Genomic DNA, 17673 nt, shown 5'->3' on the forward strand with positions numbered 1-17673 from the left:
TAAAATGGTAAAAATTGGTCAAAGCCTCATGCGGTTTATTACCTGCCCCTGGAATAACATCAATGGCAATTATAAGAATAATTCTGATAATAGTACAAATTTTGTATGTATGTTTTCAGCCCTACAAAACCATAACTATAGAAGTTTAAATTTATACGTAAAGTTAGATATTTGTAGAAATTTCTATATTGATATATAACTATCTATTTATATAGCTAGATATATATCTATGCAGTAACATACATTAGATAGATAGATAGATAGATAGATAGACTGTATATAAGCCTGCAAGTCTTGCACTTGAAGCAGCTTTATGATGTCATTAAGGCTCGATGGTGACACGCGCACCCGGAACAAGGACCACAGGTTGTTAGCGGCCATTTTTCCATCAGTCTCCACTGGAGCTAGAAGTGAGCAGACAGATACTCCTATAGACGCTGCTGGAGCCAGATCATTTGTCTCTGTGATGGACAACGTTTGAAATTCGCCCTTAAGCGGGAGACGGCAGCCTACAACAGTCAAATTGATCGCTGCTTATCACTTCTTTTGTGGTAGGTACAGTTATTCCAGATAGGGGAATGGGTAGGTTAAGTTATTCCAGGGAGGGGAATGCTTATGGGCAAGGCATTATGCTTGATCGGAGGCGGATGAAGTGGCAAAAAAGGCTCGGCCTACACCATGACCATGCCAATCGTCAACCCAAAGTGAATATGAGCCACACAGGTTGGTTGAAATAGCGCAACATGAATGATGGAACCTGGATCCAAGCGTCCCAGGATGCATTTCAGCGAAAACGTTCAACAATGTTCAGCGTGACCAATGTTTCTATCTTGGAAAATGAAATTGCATGATGTATGGAGTGTTTTTGACATATCTTGTCTCAGGATTTGCTTGCAGTCCTACCATATCCCACAAAATGCAGAAGTGCAGTCAATGCAGCTTTTTACCTAAAATGGTAAAAATTGGTCAAAGCCTCATGCGGTTTATTACCTGCCCCTGGAATAACATCAATGGCAATTATAAGAATAATGCTGATAATAGTACAAATTTTGTATGTATGTTTTCAGCCCTACAAAACCATAACTATAGAAGTTTAAATTTATACGTAAAGCTAGATATTTGTAGAAATATCTATATTGATATATAACTATCTATTTATATAGCTAGATATATATCTATGCAGTAACATACATTAGATAGATAGATAGATAGACTGTATATAAGCCTGCAAGTCTTGCACTTGAAGCAGCTTTATGATGTCATTAAGGCTCGATGGTGACACGCGCACCCGGAACAAGGACCACAGGTTGTTAGCGGCCATTTTTCCATCAGTCTCCACTGGAGCTAGAAGTGAGCAGACAGATACTCCTATAGACGCTGCTGGAGCCAGATCATTTGTCTCTGTGATGGACAACGTTTGAAATTCGCCCTTAAGCGGGAGACGGCAGCCTACAACAGTCAAATTGATCGCTGCTTATCACTTCTTTTGTGGTAGGTACAGTTATTCCAGATAGGGGAATGGGTAGGTTAAGTTATTCCAGGGAGGGGAATGCTTATGGGCAAGGCATTATGCTTGATCGGAGGCGGATGAAGTGGCAAAAAAGGCTCGGCCTACACCATGACCATGCCAATCGTCAACCCAAAGTGAATATGAGCCACACAGGTTGGTTGAAATAGCGCAACATGAATGATGGAACCTGGATCCAAGCGTCCCAGGATGCATTTCAGCGAAAACGTTCAACAATGTTCAGCGTGACCAATGTTTCTATCTTGGAAAATGAAATCGCATGATGTATGGAGTGTTTTTGACATATCTTGTCTCAGGATTTGCTTGCAGTCCTACCATATCCCACAAAATGCAGAAGTGCAGTCAATGCAGCTTTTTACCTAAAATGGTAAAAATTGGTCAAAGCCTCATGCGGTTTATTACCTGCCCCTGGAATAACATCAATGGCAATTATAAGAATAATTCTGATAATAGTACAAATTTTGTATGTATGTTTTCAGCCCTACAAAACCATAACTATAGAAGTTTAAATTTATACGTAAAGCTAGATATTTGTAGAAATATCTATATTGATATATAACTATCTATTTATATAGCTAGATATATATCTATGCAGTAACATACATTAGATAGATAGACTGTATATAAGCCTGCAAGTCTTGCACTTGAAGCAGCTTTATGATGTCATTAAGGCTCGATGGTGACACGCGCACCCGGAACAAGGACCACAGGTTGTTAGCGGCCATTTTTCCATCAGTCTCCACTGGAGCTAGAAGTGAGTAGACAGATACTCCTATAGACGCTGCTGGAGCCAGATCTTTTGTCTCTGTGATGGACAACGTTTGAAATTCGCCCTTAAGCGGGAGACGGCAGCCTACAACAGTCAAATTGATCGCTGCTTATCACTTCTTTTGTGGTAGGTACAGTTATTCCAGATAGGGGAATGGGTAGGTTAAGTTATTCCAGGGAGGGGAATGCTTATGGGCAAGGCATTATGCTTGATCGGAGGCGGATGAAGTGGCAAAAAAGGCTCGGCCTACACCATGACCATGCCAATCGTCAACCCAAAGTGAATATGAGCCACACAGGTTGGTTGAAATAGCGCAACATGAATGATGGAACCTGGATCCAAGCGTCCCAGGATGCATTGCAGCGAAAACGTTCAACAATGTTCAGCGTGACCAATGTTTCTATCTTGGAAAATGAAATTGCATGATGTATGGAGTGTTTTTGACATATCTTGTCTCAGGATTTGCTTGCAGTCCTACCATATCCCACAAAATGCAGAAGTGCAGTCAATGCAGCTTTTTACCTAAAATGGTAAAAATTGGTCAAAGCCTCATGCGGTTTATTACCTGCCCCTGGAATAACATCAATGGCAATTATAAGAATAATTCTGATAATAGTACAAATTTTGTATGTATGTTTTCAGCCCTACAAAACCATAACTATAGAAGTTTAAATTTATACGTAAAGCTAGATATTTGTAGAAATTTCTATATTGATATATAACTATCTATTTATATAGCTAGATATATATCTATGCAGTAACATACATTAGATAGATAGATAGATAGACTGTATATAAGCCTGCAAGTCTTGCACTTGAAGCAGCTTTATGATGTCATTAAGGCTCGATGGTGACACGCGCACCCGGAACAAGGACCACAGGTTGTTAGCGGCCATTTTTCCATCAGTCTCCACTGGAGCTAGAAGTGAGCAGACAGATACTCCTATAGACGCTGCTGGAGCCAGATCATTTGTCTCTGTGATGGACAACGTTTGAAATTCGCCCTTAAGCGGGAGACGGCAGCCTACAACAGTCAAATTGATCGCTGCTTATCACTTCTTTTGTGGTAGGTACAGTTATTCCAGATAGGGGAATGGGTAGGTTAAGTTATTCCAGGGAGGGGAATGCTTATGGGCAAGGCATTATGCTTGATCGGAGGCGGATGAAGTGGCAAAAAAGGCTCGGCCTACACCATGACCATGCCAATCGTCAACCCAAAGTGAATATGAGCCACACAGGTTGGTTGAAATAGCGCAACATGAATGATGGAACCTGGATCCAAGCGTCCCAGGATGCATTTCAGCGAAAACGTTCAACAATGTTCAGCGTGACCAATGTTTCTATCTTGGAAAATGAAATTGCATGATGTATGGAGTGTTTTTGACATATCTTGTCTCAGGATTTGCTTGCAGTCCTACCATATCCCACAAAATGCAGAAGTGCAGTCAATGCAGCTTTTTACCTAAAATGGTAAAAATTGGTCAAAGCCTCATGCGGTTTATTACCTGCCCCTGGAATAACATCAATGGCAATTATAAGAATAATGCTGATAATAGTACAAATTTTGTATGTATGTTTTCAGCCCTACAAAACCATAACTATAGAAGTTTAAATTTATACGTAAAGCTAGATATTTGTAGAAATATCTATATTGATATATAACTATCTATTTATATAGCTAGATATATATCTATGCAGTAACATACATTAGATAGATAGATAGATAGATAGATAGATAGATAGACTGTATATAAGCCTGCAAGTCTTGCACTTGAAGCAGCTTTATGATGTCATTAAGGCTCGATGGTGACACGCGCACCCGAAACAAGGACCACAGGTTGTTAGCGGCCATTTTTCCATCAGTCTCCACTGGAGCTAGAAGTGAGCAGACAGATACACCTATAGACGCTGCTGGAGCCAGATCATTTGTCTCTGTGATGGACAACGTTTGAAATTCGCCCTTAAGCGGGAGACGGCAGCCTACAACAGTCAAATTGATCGCTGCTTATCACTTCTTTTGTGGTAGGTACAGTTATTCCAGATAGGGGAATGGGTAGGTTAAGTTATTCCAGGGAGGGGAATGCTTATGGGCAAGGCATTATGCTTGATCGGAGGCGGATGAAGTGGCAAAAAAGGCTCGGCCTACACCATGACCATGCCAATCGTCAACCCAAAGTGAATATGAGCCACACAGGTTGGTTGAAATAGCGCAACATGAATGATGGAACCTGGATCCAAGCGTCCCAGGATGCATTGCAGCGAAAACGTTCAACAATGTTCAGCGTGACCAATGTTTCTATCTTGGAAAATGAAATTGCATGCTGTATGGAGTGTTTTTGACATATCTTGTCTCAGGATTTGCTTGCAGTCCTACCATATCCCACAAAATGCAGAAGTGCAGTCAATGCAGCTTTTTACCTAAAATGGTAAAAATTGGTCAAAGCCTCATGCGGTTTATTACCTGCCCCTGGAATAACATCAATGGCAATTATAAGAATAATGCTGATACTAATACAAATTTTGTATGTATGTTTTCAGCCCTACAAAACCATAACTATAGAAGTTTAAATTTATACGTAAAGCTAGATATTTGTAGAAATATCTATATTGATATATAACTATCTATTTATATAGCTAGATATATATCTATGCAGTAACATACATTAGATAGATAGATAGATAGACTGTATATAAGCCTGCAAGTCTTGCACTTGAAGCAGCTTTATGATGTCATTAAGGCTCGATGGTGACACGCGCACCCGGAACAAGGACCACAGGTTGTTAGCGGCCATTTTTCCATCAGTCTCCACTGGAGCTAGAAGTGAGCAGACAGATACTCCTATAGACGCTGCTGGAGCCAGATCATTTGTCTCTGTGATGGACAACGTTTGAAATTCGCCCTTAAGCGGGAGACGGCAGCCTACAACAGTCAAATTGATCGCTGCTTATCACTTCTTTTGTGTTAGGTACAGTTATTCCAGATAGGGGAATGGGTAGGTTAAGTTATTCCAGGGAGGGGAATGCTTATGGGCAAGGCATTATGCTTGATCGGAGGCGGATGAAGTGGCAAAAAAGGCTCGGCCTACACCATGACCATGCCAATCGTCAACCCAAAGTGAATATGAGCCACACAGGTTGGTTGAAATAGCGCAACATGAATGATGGAACCTGGATCCAAGCGTCCCAGGATGCATTTCAGCGAAAACGTTCAACAATGTTCAGCGTGACCAATGTTTCTATCTTGGAAAATGAAATCGCATGATGTATGGAGTGTTTTTGACATATCTTGTCTCAGGATTTGCTTGCAGTCCTACCATATCCCACAAAATGCAGAAGTGCAGTCAATGCAGCTTTTTACCTAAAATGGTAAAAATTGGTCAAAGCCTCATGCGGTTTATTACCTGCCCCTGGAATAACATCAATGGCAATTATAAGAATAATTCTGATAATAGTACAAATTTTGTATGTATGTTTTCAGCCCTACAAAACCATAACTATAGAAGTTTAAATTTATACGTAAAGCTAGATATTTGTAGAAATATCTATATTGATATATAACTATCTATTTATATAGCTAGATATATATCTATGCAGTAACATACATTAGATAGATAGATAGATAGATAGATAGATAGATAGATAGATAGATAGACTGTATATAAGCCTGCAAGTCTTGCACTTGAAGCAGCTTTATGATGTCATTAAGGCTCGATGGTGACACGCGCACCCGGAACAAGGACCACAGGTTGTTAGCGGCCATTTTTCCATCAGTCTCCACTGGAGCTAGAAGTGAGTAGACAGATACTCCTATAGACGCTGCTGGAGCCAGATCTTTTGTCTCTGTGATGGACAACGTTTGAAATTCGCCCTTAAGCGGGAGACGGCAGCCTACAACAGTCAAATTGATCGCTGCTTATCACTTCTTTTGTGGTAGGTACAGTTATTCCAGATAGGGGAATGGGTAGGTTAAGTTATTCCAGGGAGGGGAATGCTTATGGGCAAGGCATTATGCTTGATCGGAGGCGGATGAAGTGGCAAAAAAGGCTCGGCCTACACCATGACCATGCCAATCGTCAACCCAAAGTGAATATGAGCCACACAGGTTGGTTGAAATAGCGCAACATGAATGATGGAACCTGGATCCAAGCGTCCCAGGATGCATTTCAGCGAAAACGTTCAACAATGTTCAGCGTGACCAATGTTTCTATCTTGGAAAATGAAATTGCATGATGTATGGAGTGTTTTTGACATATCTTGTCTCAGGATTTGCTTGCAGTCCTACCATATCCCACAAAATGCAGAAGTGCAGTCAATGCAGCTTTTTACCTAAAATGGTAAAAATTGGTCAAAGCCTCATGCGGTTTATTACCTGCCCCTGGAATAACATCAATGGCAATTATAAGAATAATGCTGATAATAGTACAAATTTTGTATGTATGTTTTCAGCCCTACAAAACCATAACTATAGAAGTTTAAATTTATACGTAAAGCTAGATATTTGTAGAAATATCTATATTGATATATAACTATCTATTTATATAGCTAGATATATATCTATGCAGTAACATACATTAGATAGATAGATAGATAGACTGTATATAAGCCTGCAAGTCTTGCACTTGAAGCAGCTTTATGATGTCATTAAGGCTCGATGGTGACACGCGCACCCGGAACAAGGACCACAGGTTGTTAGCGGCCATTTTTCCATCAGTCTCCACTGGAGCTAGAAGTGAGCAGACAGATACTCCTATAGACGCTGCTGGAGCCAGATCATTTGTCTCTGTGATGGACAACGTTTGAAATTCGCCCTTAAGCGGGAGACGGCAGCCTACAACAGTCAAATTGATCGCTGCTTATCACTTCTTTTGTGGTAGGTACAGTTATTCCAGATAGGGGAATGGGTAGGTTAAGTTATTCCAGGGAGGGGAATGCTTATGGGCAAGGCATTATGCTTGATCGGAGGCGGATGAAGTGGCAAAAAAGGCTCGGCCTACACCATGACCATGCCAATCGTCAACCCAAAGTGAATATGAGCCACACAGGTTGGTTGAAATAGCGCAACATGAATGATGGAACCTGGATCCAAGCGTCCCAGGATGCATTTCAGCGAAAACGTTCAACAATGTTCAGCGTGACCAATGTTTCTATCTTGGAAAATGAAATCGCATGATGTATGGAGTGTTTTTGACATATCTTGTCTCAGGATTTGCTTGCAGTCCTACCATATCCCACAAAATGCAGAAGTGCAGTCAATGCAGCTTTTTACCTAAAATGGTAAAAATTGGTCAAAGCCTCATGCGGTTTATTACCTGCCCCTGGAATAACATCAATGGCAATTATAAGAATAATTCTGATAATAGTACAAATTTTGTATGTATGTTTTCAGCCCTACAAAACCATAACTATAGAAGTTTAAATTTATACGTAAAGCTAGATATTTGTAGAAATATCTATATTGATATATAACTATCTATTTATATAGCTAGATATATATCTATGCAGTAACATACATTAGATAGATAGACTGTATATAAGCCTGCAAGTCTTGCACTTGAAGCAGCTTTATGATGTCATTAAGGCTCGATGGTGACACGCGCACCCGGAACAAGGACCACAGGTTGTTAGCGGCCATTTTTCCATCAGTCTCCACTGGAGCTAGAAGTGAGTAGACAGATACTCCTATAGACGCTGCTGGAGCCAGATCTTTTGTCTCTGTGATGGACAACGTTTGAAATTCGCCCTTAAGCGGGAGACGGCAGCCTACAACAGTCAAATTGATCGCTGCTTATCACTTCTTTTGTGGTAGGTACAGTTATTCCAGATAGGGGAATGGGTAGGTTAAGTTATTCCAGGGAGGGGAATGCTTATGGGCAAGGCATTATGCTTGATCGGAGGCGGATGAAGTGGCAAAAAAGGCTCGGCCTACACCATGACCATGCCAATCGTCAACCCAAAGTGAATATGAGCCACACAGGTTGGTTGAAATAGCGCAACATGAATGATGGAACCTGGATCCAAGCGTCCCAGGATGCATTGCAGCGAAAACGTTCAACAATGTTCAGCGTGACCAATGTTTCTATCTTGGAAAATGAAATTGCATGATGTATGGAGTGTTTTTGACATATCTTGTCTCAGGATTTGCTTGCAGTCCTACCATATCCCACAAAATGCAGAAGTGCAGTCAATGCAGCTTTTTACCTAAAATGGTAAAAATTGGTCAAAGCCTCATGCGGTTTATTACCTGCCCCTGGAATAACATCAATGGCAATTATAAGAATAATTCTGATAATAGTACAAATTTTGTATGTATGTTTTCAGCCCTACAAAACCATAACTATAGAAGTTTAAATTTATACGTAAAGCTAGATATTTGTAGAAATTTCTATATTGATATATAACTATCTATTTATATAGCTAGATATATATCTATGCAGTAACATACATTAGATAGATAGATAGATAGACTGTATATAAGCCTGCAAGTCTTGCACTTGAAGCAGCTTTATGATGTCATTAAGGCTCGATGGTGACACGCGCACCCGGAACAAGGACCACAGGTTGTTAGCGGCCATTTTTCCATCAGTCTCCACTGGAGCTAGAAGTGAGCAGACAGATACTCCTATAGACGCTGCTGGAGCCAGATCATTTGTCTCTGTGATGGACAACGTTTGAAATTCGCCCTTAAGCGGGAGACGGCAGCCTACAACAGTCAAATTGATCGCTGCTTATCACTTCTTTTGTGGTAGGTACAGTTATTCCAGATAGGGGAATGGGTAGGTTAAGTTATTCCAGGGAGGGGAATGCTTATGGGCAAGGCATTATGCTTGATCGGAGGCGGATGAAGTGGCAAAAAAGGCTCGGCCTACACCATGACCATGCCAATCGTCAACCCAAAGTGAATATGAGCCACACAGGTTGGTTGAAATAGCGCAACATGAATGATGGAACCTGGATCCAAGCGTCCCAGGATGCATTTCAGCGAAAACGTTCAACAATGTTCAGCGTGACCAATGTTTCTATCTTGGAAAATGAAATTGCATGATGTATGGAGTGTTTTTGACATATCTTGTCTCAGGATTTGCTTGCAGTCCTACCATATCCCACAAAATGCAGAAGTGCAGTCAATGCAGCTTTTTACCTAAAATGGTAAAAATTGGTCAAAGCCTCATGCGGTTTATTACCTGCCCCTGGAATAACATCAATGGCAATTATAAGAATAATGCTGATAATAGTACAAATTTTGTATGTATGTTTTCAGCCCTACAAAACCATAACTATAGAAGTTTAAATTTATACGTAAAGCTAGATATTTGTAGAAATATCTATATTGATATATAACTATCTATTTATATAGCTAGATATATATCTATGCAGTAACATACATTAGATAGATAGATAGATAGATAGATAGATAGACTGTATATAAGCCTGCAAGTCTTGCACTTGAAGCAGCTTTATGATGTCATTAAGGCTCGATGGTGACACGCGCACCCGAAACAAGGACCACAGGTTGTTAGCGGCCATTTTTCCATCAGTCTCCACTGGAGCTAGAAGTGAGCAGACAGATACACCTATAGACGCTGCTGGAGCCAGATCATTTGTCTCTGTGATGGACAACGTTTGAAATTCGCCCTTAAGCGGGAGACGGCAGCCTACAACAGTCAAATTGATCGCTGCTTATCACTTCTTTTGTGGTAGGTACAGTTATTCCAGATAGGGGAATGGGTAGGTTAAGTTATTCCAGGGAGGGGAATGCTTATGGGCAAGGCATTATGCTTGATCGGAGGCGGATGAAGTGGCAAAAAAGGCTCGGCCTACACCATGACCATGCCAATCGTCAACCCAAAGTGAATATGAGCCACACAGGTTGGTTGAAATAGCGCAACATGAATGATGGAACCTGGATCCAAGCGTCCCAGGATGCATTGCAGCGAAAACGTTCAACAATGTTCAGCGTGACCAATGTTTCTATCTTGGAAAATGAAATTGCATGCTGTATGGAGTGTTTTTGACATATCTTGTCTCAGGATTTGCTTGCAGTCCTACCATATCCCACAAAATGCAGAAGTGCAGTCAATGCAGCTTTTTACCTAAAATGGTAAAAATTGGTCAAAGCCTCATGCGGTTTATTACCTGCCCCTGGAATAACATCAATGGCAATTATAAGAATAATGCTGATACTAATACAAATTTTGTATGTATGTTTTCAGCCCTACAAAACCATAACTATAGAAGTTTAAATTTATACGTAAAGCTAGATATTTGTAGAAATATCTATATTGATATATAACTATCTATTTATATAGCTAGATATATATCTATGCAGTAACATACATTAGATAGATAGATAGATAGACTGTATATAAGCCTGCAAGTCTTGCACTTGAAGCAGCTTTATGATGTCATTAAGGCTCGATGGTGACACGCGCACCCGGAACAAGGACCACAGGTTGTTAGCGGCCATTTTTCCATCAGTCTCCACTGGAGCTAGAAGTGAGCAGACAGATACTCCTATAGACGCTGCTGGAGCCAGATCATTTGTCTCTGTGATGGACAACGTTTGAAATTCGCCCTTAAGCGGGAGACGGCAGCCTACAACAGTCAAATTGATCGCTGCTTATCACTTCTTTTGTGTTAGGTACAGTTATTCCAGATAGGGGAATGGGTAGGTTAAGTTATTCCAGGGAGGGGAATGCTTATGGGCAAGGCATTATGCTTGATCGGAGGCGGATGAAGTGGCAAAAAAGGCTCGGCCTACACCATGACCATGCCAATCGTCAACCCAAAGTGAATATGAGCCACACAGGTTGGTTGAAATAGCGCAACATGAATGATGGAACCTGGATCCAAGCGTCCCAGGATGCATTTCAGCGAAAACGTTCAACAATGTTCAGCGTGACCAATGTTTCTATCTTGGAAAATGAAATCGCATGATGTATGGAGTGTTTTTGACATATCTTGTCTCAGGATTTGCTTGCAGTCCTACCATATCCCACAAAATGCAGAAGTGCAGTCAATGCAGCTTTTTACCTAAAATGGTAAAAATTGGTCAAAGCCTCATGCGGTTTATTACCTGCCCCTGGAATAACATCAATGGCAATTATAAGAATAATTCTGATAATAGTACAAATTTTGTATGTATGTTTTCAGCCCTACAAAACCATAACTATAGAAGTTTAAATTTATACGTAAAGCTAGATATTTGTAGAAATATCTATATTGATATATAACTATCTATTTATATAGCTAGATATATATCTATGCAGTAACATACATTAGATAGATAGATAGATAGATAGATAGATAGATAGATAGATAGACTGTATATAAGCCTGCAAGTCTTGCACTTGAAGCAGCTTTATGATGTCATTAAGGCTCGATGGTGACACGCGCACCCGGAACAAGGACCACAGGTTGTTAGCGGCCATTTTTCCATCAGTCTCCACTGGAGCTAGAAGTGAGTAGACAGATACTCCTATAGACGCTGCTGGAGCCAGATCTTTTGTCTCTGTGATGGACAACGTTTGAAATTCGCCCTTAAGCGGGAGACGGCAGCCTACAACAGTCAAATTGATCGCTGCTTATCACTTCTTTTGTGGTAGGTACAGTTATTCCAGATAGGGGAATGGGTAGGTTAAGTTATTCCAGGGAGGGGAATGCTTATGGGCAAGGCATTATGCTTGATCGGAGGCGGATGAAGTGGCAAAAAAGGCTCGGCCTACACCATGACCATGCCAATCGTCAACCCAAAGTGAATATGAGCCACACAGGTTGGTTGAAATAGCGCAACATGAATGATGGAACCTGGATCCAAGCGTCCCAGGATGCATTGCAGCGAAAACGTTCAACAATGTTCAGCGTGACCAATGTTTCTATCTTGGAAAATGAAATTGCATGATGTATGGAGTGTTTTTGACATATCTTGTCTCAGGATTTGCTTGCAGTCCTACCATATCCCACAAAATGCAGAAGTGCAGTCAATGCAGCTTTTTACCTAAAATGGTAAAAATTGGTCAAAGCCTCATGCGGTTTATTACCTGCCCCTGGAATAACATCAATGGCAATTATAAGAATAATTCTGATAATAGTACAAATTTTGTATGTATGTTTTCAGCCCTACAAAACCATAACTATAGAAGTTTAAATTTATACGTAAAGCTAGATATTTGTAGAAATTTCTATATTGATATATAACTATCTATTTATATAGCTAGATATATATCTATGCAGTAACATACATTAGATAGATAGATAGATAGATAGACTGTATATAAGCCTGCAAGTCTTGCACTTGAAGCATCTTTATGATGTCATTAAGGCTCGATGGTGACACGCGCACCCGGAACAAGGACCACAGGTTGTTAGCGGCCATTTTTCCATCAGTCTCCACTGGAGCTAGAAGTGAGCAGACAGATACTCCTATAGACGCTGCTGGAGCCAGATCATTTGTCTCTGTGATGGACAACGTTTGAAATTCGCCCTTAAGCGGGAGACGGCAGCCTACAACAGTCAAATTGATCGCTGCTTATCACTTCTTTTGTGGTAGGTACAGTTATTCCAGATAGGGGAATGGGTAGGTTAAGTTATTCCAGGGAGGGGAATGCTTATGGGCAAGGCATTATGCTTGATCGGAGGCGGATGAAGTGGCAAAAAAGGCTCGGCCTACACCATGACCATGCCAATCGTCAACCCAAAGTGAATATGAGCCACACAGGTTGGTTGAAATAGCGCAACATGAATGATGGAACCTGGATCCAAGCGTCCCAGGATGCATTTCAGCGAAAACGTTCAACAATGTTCAGCGTGACCAATGTTTCTATCTTGGAAAATGAAATTGCATGATGTATGGAGTGTTTTTGACATATCTTGTCTCAGGATTTGCTTGCAGTCCTACCATATCCCACAAAATGCAGAAGTGCAGTCAATGCAGCTTTTTACCTAAAATGGTAAAAATTGGTCAAAGCCTCATGCGGTTTATTACCTGCCCCTGGAATAACATCAATGGCAATTATAAGAATAATGCTGATAATAGTACAAATTTTGTATGTATGTTTTCAGCCCTACAAAACCATAACTATAGAAGTTTAAATTTATACGTAAAGCTAGATATTTGTAGAAATATCTATATTGATATATAACTATCTATTTATATAGCTAGATATATATCTATGCAGTAACATACATTAGATAGATAGATAGATAGACTGTATATAAGCCTGCAAGTCTTGCACTTGAAGCAGCTTTATGATGTCATTAAGGCTCGATGGTGACACGCGCACCCGGAACAAGGACCACAGGTTGTTAGCGGCCATTTTTCCATCAGTCTCCACTGGAGCTAGAAGTGAGCAGACAGATACTCCTATAGACGCTGCTGGAGCCAGATCATTTGTCTCTGTGATGGACAACGTTTGAAATTCGCCCTTAAGCGGGAGACGGCAGCCTACAACAGTCAAATTGATCGCTGCTTATCACTTCTTTTGTGGTAGGTACAGTTATTCCAGATAGGGGAATGGGTAGGTTAAGTTATTCCAGGGAGGGGAATGCTTATGGGCAAGGCATTATGCTTGATCGGAGGCGGATGAAGTGGCAAAAAAGGCTCGGCCTACACCATGACCATGCCAATCGTCAACCCAAAGTGAATATGAGCCACACAGGTTGGTTGAAATAGCGCAACATGAATGATGGAACCTGGATCCAAGCGTCCCAGGATGCATTTCAGCGAAAACGTTCAACAATGTTCAGCGTGACCAATGTTTCTATCTTGGAAAATGAAATCGCATGATGTATGGAGTGTTTTTGACATATCTTGTCTCAGGATTTGCTTGCAGTCCTACCATATCCCACAAAATGCAGAAGTGCAGTCAATGCAGCTTTTTACCTAAAATGGTAAAAATTGGTCAAAGCCTCATGCGGTTTATTACCTGCCCCTGGAATAACATCAATGGCAATTATAAGAATAATTCTGATAATAGTACAAATTTTGTATGTATGTTTTCAGCCCTACAAAACCATAACTATAGAAGTTTAAATTTATACGTAAAGCTAGATATTTGTAGAAATATCTATATTGATATATAACTATCTATTTATATAGCTAGATATATATCTATGCAGTAACATACATTAGATAGATAGACTGTATATAAGCCTGCAAGTCTTGCACTTGAAGCAGCTTTATGATGTCATTAAGGCTCGATGGTGACACGCGCACCCGGAACAAGGACCACAGGTTGTTAGCGGCCATTTTTCCATCAGTCTCCACTGGAGCTAGAAGTGAGTAGACAGATACTCCTATAGACGCTGCTGGAGCCAGATCTTTTGTCTCTGTGATGGACAACGTTTGAAATTCGCCCTTAAGCGGGAGACGGCAGCCTACAACAGTCAAATTGATCGCTGCTTATCACTTCTTTTGTGGTAGGTACAGTTATTCCAGATAGGGGAATGGGTAGGTTAAGTTATTCCAGGGAGGGGAATGCTTATGGGCAAGGCATTATGCTTGATCGGAGGCGGATGAAGTGGCAAAAAAGGCTCGGCCTACACCATGACCATGCCAATCGTCAACCCAAAGTGAATATGAGCCACACAGGTTGGTTGAAATAGCGCAACATGAATGATGGAACCTGGATCCAAGCGTCCCAGGATGCATTTCAGCGAAAACGTTCAACAATGTTCAGCGTGACCAATGTTTCTATCTTGGAAAATGAAATTGCATGATGTATGGAGTGTTTTTGACATATCTTGTCTCAGGATTTGCTTGCAGTCCTACCATATCCCACAAAATGCAGAAGTGCAGTCAATGCAGCTTTTTACCTAAAATGGTAAAAATTGGTCAAAGCCTCATGCGGTTTATTACCTGCCCCTGGAATAACATCAATGGCAATTATAAGAATAATTCTGATAATAGTACAAATTTTGTATGTATGTTTTCAGCCCTACAAAACCATAACTATAGAAGTTTAAATTTATACGTAAAGCTAGATATTTGTAGAAATTTCTATATTGATATATAACTATCTATTTATATAGCTAGATATATATCTATGCAGTAACATACATTAGATAGATAGATAGATAGACTGTATATAAGCCTGCAAGTCTTGCACTTGAAGCAGCTTTATGATGTCATTAAGGCTCGATGGTGACACGCGCACCCGGAACAAGGACCACAGGTTGTTAGCGGCCATTTTTCCATCAGTCTCCACTGGAGCTAGAAGTGAGCAGACAGATACTCCTATAGACGCTGCTGGAGCCAGATCATTTGTCTCTGTGATGGACAACGTTTGAAATTCGCCCTTAAGCGGGAGACGGCAGCCTACAACAGTCAAATTGATCGCTGCTTATCACTTCTTTTGTGGTAGGTACAGTTATTCCAGATAGGGGAATGGGTAGGTTAAGTTATTCCAGGGAGGGGAATGCTTATGGGCAAGGCATTATGCTTGATCGGAGGCGGATGAAGTGGCAAAAAAGGCTCGGCCTACACCATGACCATGCCAATCGTCAACCCAAAGTGAATATGAGCCACACAGGTTGGTTGAAATAGCGCAACATGAATGATGGAACCTGGATCCAAGCGTCCCAGGATGCATTTCAGCGAAAACGTTCAACAATGTTCAGCGTGACCAATGTTTCTATCTTGGAAAATGAAATTGCATGATGTATGGAGTGTTTTTGACATATCTTGTCTCAGGATTTGCTTGCAGTCCTACCATATCCCACAAAATGCAGAAGTGCAGTCAATGCAGCTTTTTACCTAAAATGGTAAAAATTGGTCAAAGCCTCATGCGGTTTATTACCTGCCCCTGGAATAACATCAATGGCAATTATAAGAATAATGCTGATAATAGTACAAATTTTGTATGTATGTTTTCAGCCCTACAAAACCATAACTATAGAAGTTTAAATTTATACGTAAAGCTAGATATTTGTAGAAATATCTATATTGATATATAACTATCTATTTATATAGCTAGATATATATCTATGCAGTAACATACATTAGATAGATAGATAGATAGATAGATAGATAGATAGATAGATAGACTGTATATAAGCCTGCAAGTCTTGCACTTGAAGCAGCTTTATGATGTCATTAAGGCTCGATGGTGACACGCGCACCCGAAACAAGGACCACAGGTTGTTAGCGGCCATTTTTCCATCAGTCTCCACTGGAGCTAGAAGTGAGCAGACAGATACACCTATAGACGCTGCTGGAGCCAGATCATTTGTCTCTGTGATGGACAACGTTTGAAATTCGCCCTTAAGCGGGAGACGGCAGCCTACAACAGTCAAATTGATCGCTGCTTATCACTTCTTTTGTGGTAGGTACAGTTATTCCAGATAGGGGAATGGGTAGGTTAAGTTATTCCAGGGAGGGGAATGCTTATGGGCAAGGCATTATGCTTGATCGGAGGCGGATGAAGTGGCAAAAAAGGCTCGGCCTACACCATGACCATGCCAATCGTCAACCCAAAGTGAATATGAGCCACACAGGTTGGTTGAAATAGCGCAACATGAATGATGGAACCTGGATCCAAGCGTCCCAGGATGCATTTCAGCGAAAACGTTCAACAATGTTCAGCGTGACCAATGTTTCTATCTTGGAAAATGAAATTGCATGATGTATGGAGTGTTTTTGACATATCTTGTCTCAGGATTTGCTTGCAGTCCTACCATATCCCACAAAATGCAGAAGTGCAGTCAATGCAGCTTTTTACCTAAAATGGTAAAAATTGGTCAAAGCCTCATGCGGTTTATTACCTGCCCCTGGAATAACATCAATGGCAATTATAAGAATAATGCTGATAATAATACAAATTTTGTATGTATGTTTTCAGCCCTACAAAACCATAACTATAGAAGTTTAAATTTATACGTAAAGCTAGATATTTGTAGAAATATCTATATTGATATATAACTATCTATTTATATAGCTAGATATATATCTATGCAGTAACATACATTAGATAGATAGATAGATAGATAGACAGATAGACTGTATATAAGCCTGCAAGTCTTGCACTTGAAGCAGCTTTATGATGTCATTAAGGCTCGATGGTGACACGCGCACCCGGAACAAGGACCACAGGTTGTTAGCGGCCATTTTTCCATCAGTCTCCACTGGAGCTAGAAGTGAGTAGACAGATACTCCTATAGACGCTGCTGGAGCCAGATCTTTTGTCTCTGTGATGGACAACGTTTGAAATTCGCCCTTAAGCGGGAGACGGCAGCCTACAACAGTCAAATTGATCGCTGCTTATCACTTCTTTTGTGGTAGGTACAGTTATTCCAGATAGGGGAATGGGTAGGTTAAGTTATTCCAGGGAGGGGAATGCTTATGGGCAAGGCATTATGCTTGATCGGAGGCGGATGAAGTGGC

The sequence above is a fragment of the Eleutherodactylus coqui genome, chromosome 13, assembly GCF_035609145.1.
Source record: "Eleutherodactylus coqui strain aEleCoq1 chromosome 13, aEleCoq1.hap1, whole genome shotgun sequence".
NCBI classification, from domain to species: Eukaryota; Metazoa; Chordata; class Amphibia; order Anura; family Eleutherodactylidae; genus Eleutherodactylus; species Eleutherodactylus coqui.